This window comes from Ictidomys tridecemlineatus, chromosome 4 (assembly GCF_052094955.1).
Source record: "Ictidomys tridecemlineatus isolate mIctTri1 chromosome 4, mIctTri1.hap1, whole genome shotgun sequence".
NCBI classification, from domain to species: domain Eukaryota; kingdom Metazoa; phylum Chordata; class Mammalia; order Rodentia; family Sciuridae; genus Ictidomys; species Ictidomys tridecemlineatus.
Window position 1 is genome coordinate 39,456,023 of NC_135480.1, and position 12,348 is coordinate 39,468,370.

Here is a 12,348-nt window from a genome sequence, read left to right on the forward strand (position 1 = left end):
AGAATCACGTTGGTTATACATCCACAATTTTACATAATGCCCAATTAGTAATTGTTGTATTCTGCTAACTTTCCTATCCCCTACTATCCCCCCTCCCCTCCCCTCCCCTCCTTTCTTCTCTCTCTACCCCATCTACTGTAATTCATTACTCTCCTTGTTTATTTTCCCATTCCCCTCACAACCTCTTATATGTAATTTTGTATAGCAATGAGGGTCTCCCTTCATTTCCATGCAATTTCCCTTTTCTCTCCCTTTCCCTCCCATCTCATGACTCTGTTAAATGTTAGTCTTTTCTTCCTGCTCTTCCTCCTTGCTCTGTTCATAGTTGCTCTCATTATATCAAAGAAGACATTTGGTATTTGTTTTTTAGGGATTGACTAGCTTCACTAAGCATAATCTGCTCTAGTGCCATCCATTTCCCTGCAAATTCTATGATTTTGTCATTTTTTAGTGCTGCATAGTACTCCATTGTGTATAGATGCCACATTTTTTTTATCCATTCATCCATTGAAGGGCATCTGGGTTGGTTCCACAGTCTAGCTATTGTGAATTGTGCTGCTATGAACATTGATGTGGCAGCATCCCTGTAGCATGCTCTTTTAAGGTCTTCAGGGAATAGTCCGAGAAGGGCAATAGCAGGGTCAAATGGTGGTTCCATTCCCAGCTTTCCCAGGAATCTCCAAACTGCTTTCCAAATTGGCCGCACCAATTTGCAGTCCCACCAGCAATGTACAAGAGTACCCTTTTCTCCACATCCTCGCCAGCACTTGTTGTTGTTTGACTTCATAGTGGCTGCCAATCTTACTGGAGTGAGATGGTATCTTAGGGTGGTTTTGATTTGCATTTCTCTGACTGGTAGAGATGATGAGCATTTTTTCATGTACTTGTTGATTGATTGTATATCCTCCTCTGAGAAGTGTCTGTTCAGATCCTTGGCCCATTTGTTGATTGGGTTATTTGTTATCTTATTGTCTAATTTTTTGAGTTCTTTGTATACTCTGGATATTAGGGCTCTATCTGAAGTGTGAGGAGTAAAAATTTGTTCCCAGGATGTAGGCTCCCTATTTACCTCTCTTATTGTTTCTCTTGCTGAGAAAAAACTTTTTAGTTTAAGTAAGTCCCATTTGTTGATTCTTGTTATTAACACTTGTGCTATGGGTGTCCTATTAAGGAATTTGGAGCCCGGCCCCACAATATGTAGATGGGAGCCAACTTTTTCTTCTATCAGATGCAGAGTCTCTGATTTGATATCAAGCTCCTTGATCCATTTAGAGTTAACTTTTGTGCATGGCGAGAGGAAGGGATTCAGTTTCATTTTTTTGCATATGGATTTCCAGTTTTCCCAACACCATTTGTTGAAGATGCTATCCTTCCTCCATTGCATGCTTTTAGCCCCTTTATCAAATATAAGATAGTTGTAACTTTGTGGATTAGTCTCTGTGTCCTCTATTCTATACCATTGGTCCACTCGCCTGTTTTGGTACCAGTACCATGCTGTTTTTGTCACTATTGCTCTGTAATATAGTTTGAAATCTGGTATCGCTATACCGCCTGATTCACACTTCCTGCTTAAAATTGCTTTTGCTATTCTGGGTCTTTTATTTTTCCATATGAATTTTATGATTGCTTTATCTATTTCTTCAAGAAATGCCATTGGGATTTTGATTGGCATTGCATTAAACCTATAGAGAACTTTTGGTAATATCGCCATTTTGATAATGTTAGTTCTGCCTATCCATGAACAGGGTATATTTTTCCATCTTCTAAGATCTTCTTCTACTTCTCTTTTTAGGGTTCTGTAGTTTTCATTGTATAAATCTTTCACCTCTTTTGTTAGGTTGATTCCCAAGTATTTTATTTTTTTGGAGGATATTGTGAATGGAGTGTTTTTCCTCATTTCCGTTTCAGAAGTTTTGTCGCTGATATACAGAAATGCCTTTGATTTATGCGTGTTGATTTTATATCCTGCCACTTTGCTGAATGCATTTATTAGTTCTAGTAGTTTCTTTGTAGACCCTTTTGGGTCTTCTAAGTATAGAATCATGTCATCTGCAAATAGTGATAATTTAAGTTCTTCTTTTCCTATTTTTATGCCTTTAATTTCTTTCGTCTGTCTAATTGCTCTGGCCAGTGTTTCGAGAACTATATTGAATAGAAGTGGTGATAGAGGGCATCCCTGTCTTGTTCCAGATTTTAGAGGGAATGCCTTCAACTTTTGTCCATTCAGAATGATGCTAGCCTGAGGCTTAGCATAGATAGCTTTTACAATGTCAAGGTACGTTCCTGTTATCCCTAGTTTTTCAAGTGTTTTGAACATAAAGGGATGCTGTACTTTGTAGAATGCTTTCTCTGCGTCTATTGAGATGATCATATGGTTCTTATCTTTAAGTCTATTGATGTGGTGAATAACATTTATTGATTTCCGTATATTGAACCAGCCTTGCATCCCAGGGATGAATCCTACTTGATCATGGTGCACAATTTTTTTGACGTGTTTTTGTATTCGATTCGCCAGAATTTTATTGAGGATTTTTGCATCTAGGTTCATTAGAGATATTGGTCTGTAGTTTTCTTTCTTTGAGGTGTCTTTGTCTGGTTTCGGAATCAGGGTGATGTTGGCCTCATAGAATGAATTTGGAAGAGCTCCCTCTTTTTCTATTTCCTGAAATAACTTGAAAAGTATTGGTATTAATTCTTCTTTAAAGGTTTTGTAAAACTCCGCTGTATACCCATCCGGTCCTGGGCTTTTCTTAGTTGGTAGTCTTTTGATGGCTTCTTCTATTTCCTCAATTGATATTGGTCTGTTCAAATTGTGTGTATCCTCCTGACTCAGTCTGGGCAAATCATATGACTTAAGAAATTTATCGATGTCTTCACTATCTTCTATTTTATTGGAATATAGATTTTCAAAATAATTTCTAATTGTCTTCTGTATTTCTGTAGCATCTGTTGTGATATTGCCTTTTTCATCTTGTATGTTAGTAATTTGAGTTCTCTCTCTTCTTCTCTTTGTTAGCATGGCTAAAGGTCTGTCAATCTTATTTATTTTTTCAAAGAACCAACTTTTAGTTTTGTTAATTTTTTCAATAGTTTCTTTTGTTTCAATTTCATTAATTTCTGCTCTGATTTTAATTATTTCTTGCCTTCTGCTACATTTGCTGTTGTTTTGCTCTTCCTTTTCTAGGGCTTTGAGATGAAGTGTGAGCACATTTATTTGTTGGTTTTTTCTTTTTTTGAGGAATGACCACCAGGCGATGAATTTTCCTCTTAAAACTGCTTTCATTGTGTCCCATAGATTCCGATATGTTGTGTCTGTATTTTCATTTATCTCTAAGAATTTTTTGATTTCCTCCTTTATGTCTTCTGTAACCCATTGATCATTCAGTAACATATTGTTCATTTTCCATGTGATGTAGGATTTTTCCTTCCTTCTTTTATCATTGATTTCCAGTTTCATTCCATTATGATCAGATAAAATGCATGGTATTATCTCCACCCCTTTATATTTACTGAGGGTTGCCCTGTGGCATAATATATGGTCTATTTTTGAGAAGGATCCATGTGCTGCTGAGAAAAAAGTATATCCATTTGATGATGGTTGATATATTCTATATATGTCAGTTAAGTCTAGGTTATTGATTGTGGTATTGAGTTCTATAGTTTCCTTATTCAACTTTTGTTTGGAGAATCTGTCCAATGGTGAGAGAGGTGTGTTGAAGTCACCCATAATTATTGTGTTGTGGTCTATTTGATTCTTGAACTTGAGGAGAATTTGTTTTATGAATGTCGCAGCGCCATTATTAGGTGCATAAATATTGATAATTGTTATGTCTTGTTGGTGAATGGTTCCTTTTAACAGTATATAATGTCCTTCTTTATCCCTTTTGATTAACTTAGTCTTGAAGTCGATTTTATTCGAGATGAGGATGGCCAACCCTGCTTGCTTACGAGGACCGTGTGCGTGGTATATTTTTTCCCATCCTTTCACCTTCAGCCTGTGTATGTCTTTTCCAATCAGATGTGTCTCCTGGAGGCAGCATATTGTTGGATTTGTTTTTTTAATCCATGATATCAGCCTATGTCGCTTTATTGGAGAGTTTAAGCCATTAACATTCAGAGTTACTATTGATATATGGTTTGTACTTCCATCCATGTTTGATTATTTATCCTTTTTTTTAAAAAAAAAAATTTAGTTTGTTTCTCCATGATTATTTTTCCCCTCGCCCTCTGCACTTCCCTCTGGTGGTTTTGGTTATTGTTTTTCATTTCTTCCTCGTGTAGTGTTTTGCTCAAAATGCTTTGCAATGCTGGTTTTCTGGCTGCAAATTCTTTTAACTTTTGTTTATCATGAAAGATTTTTATTTCGTTGTCATACCTGAAGCTTAATTTTGCTGGATACAGAATTCTTGGTTGGCATCCATTGTCTTTCAGTGTTTGAAATACATTGTTCCATGACCTTCTTGCTTTCAGTGTCTGTGATGAAAAATCCGTTGTTAACCTTATTGATTTACCCCTGAATGTAATCTGTCTCCTTTCTCTTGTAGCTTTTAATATTTTCTCTTTGTTCTGTATATTGGATATCTTCATAACAATGTGTCTTGGCATTGGTCTACTGTGATTTTGTGTGCTCGGTGTCCTGTATGCATCTTCAATTTGTATATCTGTTTCCTTTTTTATTTCTGGAAAGTTTTCTGTAATTATTTCATTCAGCAGGTTACTCATTCCCTTGGTTTGAATCTCTGTACCTTCTTCTATCCCAATGACTCGTAAGTTTGACTTTTTTATGTTATCCCATAACTCTTGGATGTTTTTCTCGTGATTTTTTACCAGCCTTTCTGAGTTGGCTAGACTCTTTCCAAGATGAAATAATTTGTCTTCATTATCTGACGTTCTGGCTTCTACTTGCTCCACTCTGTTAGTGATACTCTCAATTGAGTTTTTAATTTGGTTTATAGTTTCCTTCATTTCTAAGATTATGGTTTGATTCTTTTTTATAATCTCTATCTCCTGATAAAGGTGCTTAACTTCTTCTTTTATCTGTTTGTGTAATACATTCTCAATGTGTTCTTTCGCTGCTTGAATTTGCTGTCTCGTATCCTCTTTAAGGTTCCATTCCATCTGTCTAAGGTGTTCCTTGAGTTCTTTATATGACCATTTTTCTGATGACTCTAAGTCCTCCTGAATATTTAGGCTGTCCTGCATTGTTTGTACTCCTTTTCTTCCTTGCTTTTTGAAGCTGCTCATGTTACTTCTTGTTCTGTTTGACTGCTGAGTTACTGTTTACTCCTATAAATTTATTTGATGCTTGGGAGGAAAGGTATTAGAAGGGAAGGGAAAAAGTCACTAAAGAGAATGAGAGTAAGCAGGTAGAATTCAAGGAAGGGGGGATAAGATAATTGAAAAGAAATGAAAAGACAAAAGAAGAAAAAAATAGGAAATAAAAAAAGAAAAAAAATTTTAAATAATAAAAAATTAAAATTGGAAGAAAAAAGAATTTAAAAAAAAATTGTAAAAAAAAATTAAAAAAACAAGAAAGAAAAATGAAAATGAAAGAAAACCCCAAATCAAAATTAAACAACAGCAACAACAACAACAACAACAACAAAAAACAACATCAACAACAACAAAAAAAACTAATAAATGCAGTCTTATAGTTTGATTAACTTCTCTTCCAGTAGGTGGCGCTGTGACCACCAGGCCAAGTTTCCCCTATCAATACGCGGAAACCAATCACTGTGCAGCAGCTCCTCCTCCCAGACTGGGCGAGTCTCTAATCCTGGGTGCCTAGGGCGTCCTCTTGTGTCTAGTCACTTCCCCACTTTTCCTCTAGCCAGGCCCCTCTCACGGGTGCCGCTCACCACAATACTGGTCTGCTGCTCCCGGGAGCCCTGTTGTCATGAATGACTGGGCACACTGTTCCAGTTTGCCATTCCCTCAGACCCTAAATTTGTAGAGCTTGGGGCTGAGAATCCTCAGCGAATTTTACTGCCCCTCTGGTAGCCACACCCCCGGTAGCTGGTGCAAGAGACCTCAGCTGTCAGCACTGGTGGGAGCGGTAGTCCCGCGCCAAGGGTCCCGCGCCACCTCTAATTTCCTCGGTCTGGCTACTGTGCTCACGGGAGAGCTGGGAGGGGTCCTTACAGGAGAGCTGAGATTGGCCCTTAATGTTTCCCCGATGTGTGGAGAGGGAAGGCTAGCGAATTGCACACCTGTAGCCGCAGGTTTCAATGAAGTTATCTCCTCCGCCGCAGTCTGATGATGTCAGTTGTCTGCCATGGTGGTATCTCTTGCAAATGGCGACAGTTCGTTTCCCTTTGCCGGGTGACCAATGCAACGGGTGGGTCCTTACTGTCTCTCCCAAGCCCCGTTTCAAACCTGTGGCCACTACCTATGAAGGCTCGGTTGGCATTTACCTCCGTAGGATCAGAAGGGCTGACCGGTTGTTTCAGCCGGATGGATTAGTGCTGAGTCACAGCTGTTTGTCTGCGGGAAGCAGGCAAACGGGAGCTTGAATTCAGCCGATCCAGGTTCAGTGTGTGTTCTGAGAGGCCCAAACAGCTCGCCCCAGATCCACGTCAGTTCAGCATTGCCTAGTGATCCTGAGCAAACAGAATTAGGCTGTTTACGACTCCCTATGCCTGCACAGCTGAAGAGGTCAGAGACTTGATCTCTCCGCGCCCGCCGCCATGTTGGAATCCCATCATAGAAACTTTCTAGGTATAAAACTGAAATGGAAAAATGAGATGTGTGGTAACAAGAAGATACCAGAGGAAAAAAAATATTTTAACTAAAAAGATACTAACGGGAGTAGATATGATGATGTAAGCATTAATGATTCAAGGAAGGGAGGAGGCAAATGAAAATGTGGTGTTTTCCTGAAGACTGCAGAGTAGGAAATTTAATGCTCACATAAATGGAAGCACTGGATTTTAAGATATTTAGAAGCTGTGTGAATTCTAGGGATGCTGTGGACAGTTAGGAGGTGTAGAAAAGAAACAAAGTGCTGTTTTCAAGTCATTTCTTGTATTATATTAGCTTTATTTTTCCACAAACGACATTCTCATAGAAAAACATTTAGTTTTTAAAACATGTACATGTGTTTAATGTGTTGAGAGCCTTGAGAAAATTCCTGTTCAACTCTAGTGAATACTGAATACTGGTAAATGTACTAACTTTAGCCATCCTGTGTATTTACACCATATATACATATATATCCTAGAAGAAACAACTATTTTGGTTGATGAACATACAGTTCCTTGGTTATGTCTTGAGTATCATTTATCTACTAATATTTTAACATTGTTGAAAATGACATTAGCTAGTTTCCAATTTGGTTGATTGAAAGGAGATAAAAAGTTTGTCAAAACACATTCAAAATATGATCAAATTATATAAATTTTTTACTTCTCAAATGATTTATTTTACATTTAAAATTATAATACTTTCTGAAAACTGAAATTTTAAAATGAGTATATCATATTTTCACCACCTTATATTTCCCTAAATGTCATTTTCGGGAACAAAATGCACTTTGCTAACTGTATCACATGTGAAATTTTTTTCCCCCAGAATCAATATTTTCATGACACACAACAGGAAAAATAAATGTCATCTAACTCTGTGGAAACTTCCAGCTCCTATGACAATATGAGGCTGTCACTGAAACAATGGATTCCATGTTTTCCTTCTAACTGCAGGTGTTTGCTGTTGACAACTGGGTGCTATTGTTTGTGTTCTGTCTTCTTTATTTTCAATATTAAATATCTAGGGATATTCATGTTTTTTTACTGTTAAAACATATAGTTATCTTAAGAAAATACATTGTGAAATGAGTATCTCCCACTCACCACCAAAGGATATGAAATGTTACAAAGACTGAAACCTGGGAAAAGATGCTCATTCATTTATATCAACAAAACTGGTTTTAACCTGATGGTGAAATGCAAGGGACTGTGCATTAGCTGAATGCTAAGGTGGAGAATAACAGAAGTCTTAGTAAACATTCCAGGTGGTCTCCCTCTATAAATTTGAGAATGATTTTTAAAAAGTAAGAAATCATCAGCACCTCCACTTTAGCTTAATAAATTCACAATCTTCTCATAGAAATTCTATTTTAAAATGTTCAGAGAGAAATTTTCAATTGAATACAAAAAGTTCTTGGGCACTTTCTAAATTATCATCTACTTTCCCCAAAATGTACAACTTCCCATATAAGATCTGATTATTGGGTTTTTATTCATGGATAACTAAAGTTTTCAAAAGTCATCTTCAAAATGGAAACATATTAAATTTTAATAAAAAATATAATTTTTTGTTGGAAATTCTATATTTACATAGAAAGTTTGGCCTTGGTTTATGCCATCTTTCTGATGCTTTCTGTTTATTCTTGCTTTGTTTGTTTTCTATTCTTCATAAGTCCTTGCTAAGCATAGGGCTAATAAAATATTGATTTTTTTTTGAAGTTGTGTTTTCTTGGAAATTGGAAGCATTTTTCAGATCACCAGTTTACTAATTTTAAAACTACATGATGGTTCTGAACAAGATGGATTGTCAATATGATGGAATATGCAGAAAATCTCCTGATGCATCCTTTAAAATATATTAGCAGAAATTCTCAAGCAAGATCAACAAAGCTCACAGATAATACTTTAAAGATTAGTTAGTAAATGGAATTTATTGGATTTCCTAACCATAAAGAAATACTTGGACAAAATATTCACAGCAGAAATTCTGAGGAGTATTTCATTTTAGGACATTGTTCTCAAAAGCATCAAAGATAAGTTCATAAAATTATTCCCTAGTGTTCCCTAGTGGCTCCCCATCCTTGGCTTTCACCAAATCTTGCCACCTCATCAGGTTCCAGTACCCATGCACTTAACAAGCACTTGTCCAGTTAATGGTAAATAAAATACAAAGGATAACAATTCTTCCCTTTAATAATGGAAGGTTAGAGCCAATAATTGGACAGTTTCATCAGTACATTGATTCATTTAAATTTGAAACAATTCAGCATAAGAGTTAGGAATGTGTGTTTTCTGGAGTTAGGTAAGTCTACTCCATTTCCAAAGTGAAAGTGCAATTGAAATTTCTAATATTCTATGTCATGATAGACATATCATATTTAACACAAATGGTGTTAAAACAATTAAGTAAATTATAGTTTATTCTCAGTATATATCATTTTATATAATTCTTGAAGGCTACATTCATATTTATAAATTTTCAAACCCTTATAGTTTTGCATTGAAAATGGCCATACGAGGAAAATCTGGCATTCATCTCCTGATCTGTGGACCACTAACTTTTCCTATATCTGATGAGTTCTGAATCATAAAACACACCTTGTATACGTATGTAGACATTTCAGCTTCTTTATACAAACTCAAAGACCCCTGTAACAAATCTCCTTAAGGGAAGTAGTGAGCAGACTACTATATCTTCAGACTGAAACTTGAGGAAGAAGCCTGAGTATGTTCTAGATGTAAAGGTCAAGTCAAACTGGTCCAGGAATTCATATTATCTGATTTTTATAGAAGAGTTCAAATGTACAGTATGGGATATCACATTTGTTGTTTTTTTTTTAATTTCTTTTTTCTTTTTTTTTAAAGAGAGAGAGAGGAAGAGAGAGAATTTTTTTAATATTTATTTTTTAGTTCTGGGTAGATACAACATCTTTTTTTAATACATAAAAGAGTAGAATACATTTTTATTATACAACATTTTATTTAAAAAAATTTCTTTTCATGGAATACATTTTCTTATTATCAATTCCCACAGTGGGAAAGTAATTTATTAGTTTTATATTTGTGGACAGATTATTTTAGGACAAGTAAAACACATTGGAGAATTACATCTGTTTAGAATTTGTAATATTCTGATATGTCTACAAGGAAGACTTCTTCTCTAACTTGAGCATCTCTGTATTCAGAAGCTTTCCAATCTTTCCTTTCTAGGATACAGAAATCTGTAATTTGAGATTTTAGCATCTCCTATAAAGTTTCCCTAGGACATAAAACCATCAGTAGCTGCTATCAACTGGACAGACAGAGAAGTTTCCAAAAGTAAACACCATCTAACTTTTTGCAAAGTCATGAATTAACAGTCTTTCCCTTTGTCCATTATTTCCAAGACAAATGCAGAAATGATCATATACTGATAATATTAAAGCTAAATTCTCTTTAAGAGACTGACAAAAGCAAAAGCTCATACATAAAGCTTAGTCATACTGTGAATCTCATGAACTTGAAGACAACCCCATTAACTCACTAGAATGCAGAACTGGGTCTCCTAATTTCTTGAACACATTTCCTCTCAAACCTCTTCCTCAACAATTAAATTCTAAAATAACCATGTGATTAGAAGAAGGTTTGCCCACCAATGAACTTTCTGTTATTTCCTCCTTACTGTGAGCTGAATGACAGAGCAGAGGCAGAGGCATACAATCAATTCTCAAGTCAAAACGGTCAAAGCTTCCACAGCATGGCAACAGCTTTGCAGATGCCCACTTCATGATAGTTGAAATAACAAAGCCCAGCAAAGGTTAAAGCTGAGAGTGCTAAAAGGCCTGCCTTGGCAGCTTTCTGTGATGCATCCCCATGAACATAATCAGTGACAACTTGTCCAAGGCCCCAGTGACTATGAAGAGTGAGGACTGCAGCCAAGGAGTAGTCCATTGCAGAGCAAGGATTCAAATATGCAGATGGAAGCAGGCCCAGGAACAAAACACTGACAACCCTCTCACTAGTCCAGTGAAGAGATGCAGCCTTGGAACCAGAATGGCGGTTTGGTGACAGGTGAATGTGCTGTGTTCCAGTCCATCCTGGGGTAGGTCGGTCCTGGAGAAATGCTGAGATGTGAGCAGGTCTGACCAATAGGGTTTGGAGGAACAGAGCTCGGCCTCCTTGAGTATCGCAGAGGACACCAAGCCTCAAGAGAACCGCCATCTCGTTTTTGAGTGCTCAAGGTCATCCATCAACCCCTGGATACAACATCTTTATTTTATTTTTATGTGGTGCTGAGGATCGAACCCAGCGCCCCGCACGCGCGATACCGCTTGAGTCATATCCCCAGCAACCTCCCCCCCCCCTTTTTTTTTTAAATTTCTGACTTCCTAGCTTTAAGGGAGAAGGCATGTCAAAAAAAAGAGAGACTGTAGGACTTTCTAACATGCAAAACCTTGAGAAGGAGTACAGTCCCTCTACTTAGCTAAGAGTGATATTGAAAAAAAAATAAACTCTATTTAAGTATCTTTTAAATATCTTTTCTATTACTCTAAGTCATTCATTCACAACAGGGGAAACATCTTCTTTAATGGTATAAATATTGTTTCCTGAGGAAACAACAAAATCTTATTTTTTTTAATTTATGAACAAGATATAAACATAAAATATATAAAAGTATACCTGTTTCATAGGGAGAATAAGAGAAATTTGGAAAAAGATGGATCTAAAAATCTACTTTCAAGGTAAATAATGAAAAATAAGGTTTGGGAAATCATGTACTAATTGGTAGTCTGGAATTATAATAATTGAGTTTGTTTTCCAGATGCAAAATAGTAACTATATGACCTTGGGGAAATTATTTAACTTCTGTGACCTATAGTTTTCTCGGCTCAGTTCTTAGTTATTTTAAATACAATATTTAAAATAATAGCTTTTTCAATTTTTATTGTGTATAGTATATATTTGTCTTTTAATGAAAATACTATCAGTATGTGCTGTTAGCAAGTATTCTCAGTTCCATTTATACATTTAACTGTATGGATATTTCACCTTTAAATAGGTTTAAATTGTTCTTTGTAAGTACCATTCTAAGTAGTTTGAAATACTGTTTTAGCATTTTGTAAATATTATACTAAGTTATTTCTCTCTCCACTGTTGGGAAGCCATTCATTCATTTAAAATCTCTGATAAATGAACACCATGATGTTAGGGTGCTGGACTTTTCACCATAGAGATGTTGTAAAGTATGGTAATATGTTGGCAATCGAATGAAGCTTACTTTATGTATTTACAAAGAAGTCTTACATTGAATATAGAAAACACTGAATTCACTTATTTTATTGACACAAGAAACCATGTAAGACAGACCCATGGTACAATAAGTACAAATCAAATGCACTTTCTGGAAGATATTTCTACCATGCCTGATAAAAGATGCTTTTTCTTATCTCCACATTTTTTTTCTAAAAAAATCAAAAAGAAGGGCTGGGGTCATGGCTCAGAGGTTGAGCACTTGTCTTGCATGCAGGAGGCACTGGATTCGACAATCAATCAATCAATCAATAAAATTTAAAAAATTGAAATGAAAAAGAGAGATTTTCAGTATGACTCACTTCCAAGAAAATAC

General features: G+C 36.0%; 1 pseudogene; it reads right to left on the minus strand.

The window, feature by feature from the left end:
* Positions 1–9,686: 9,686 nt before the first annotated feature.
* On the minus strand, positions 9,687–10,949 carry LOC144376768 (succinate dehydrogenase [ubiquinone] cytochrome b small subunit, mitochondrial pseudogene; annotated as a pseudogene).
* Positions 10,950–12,348: the final 1,399 nt, after the last annotated feature.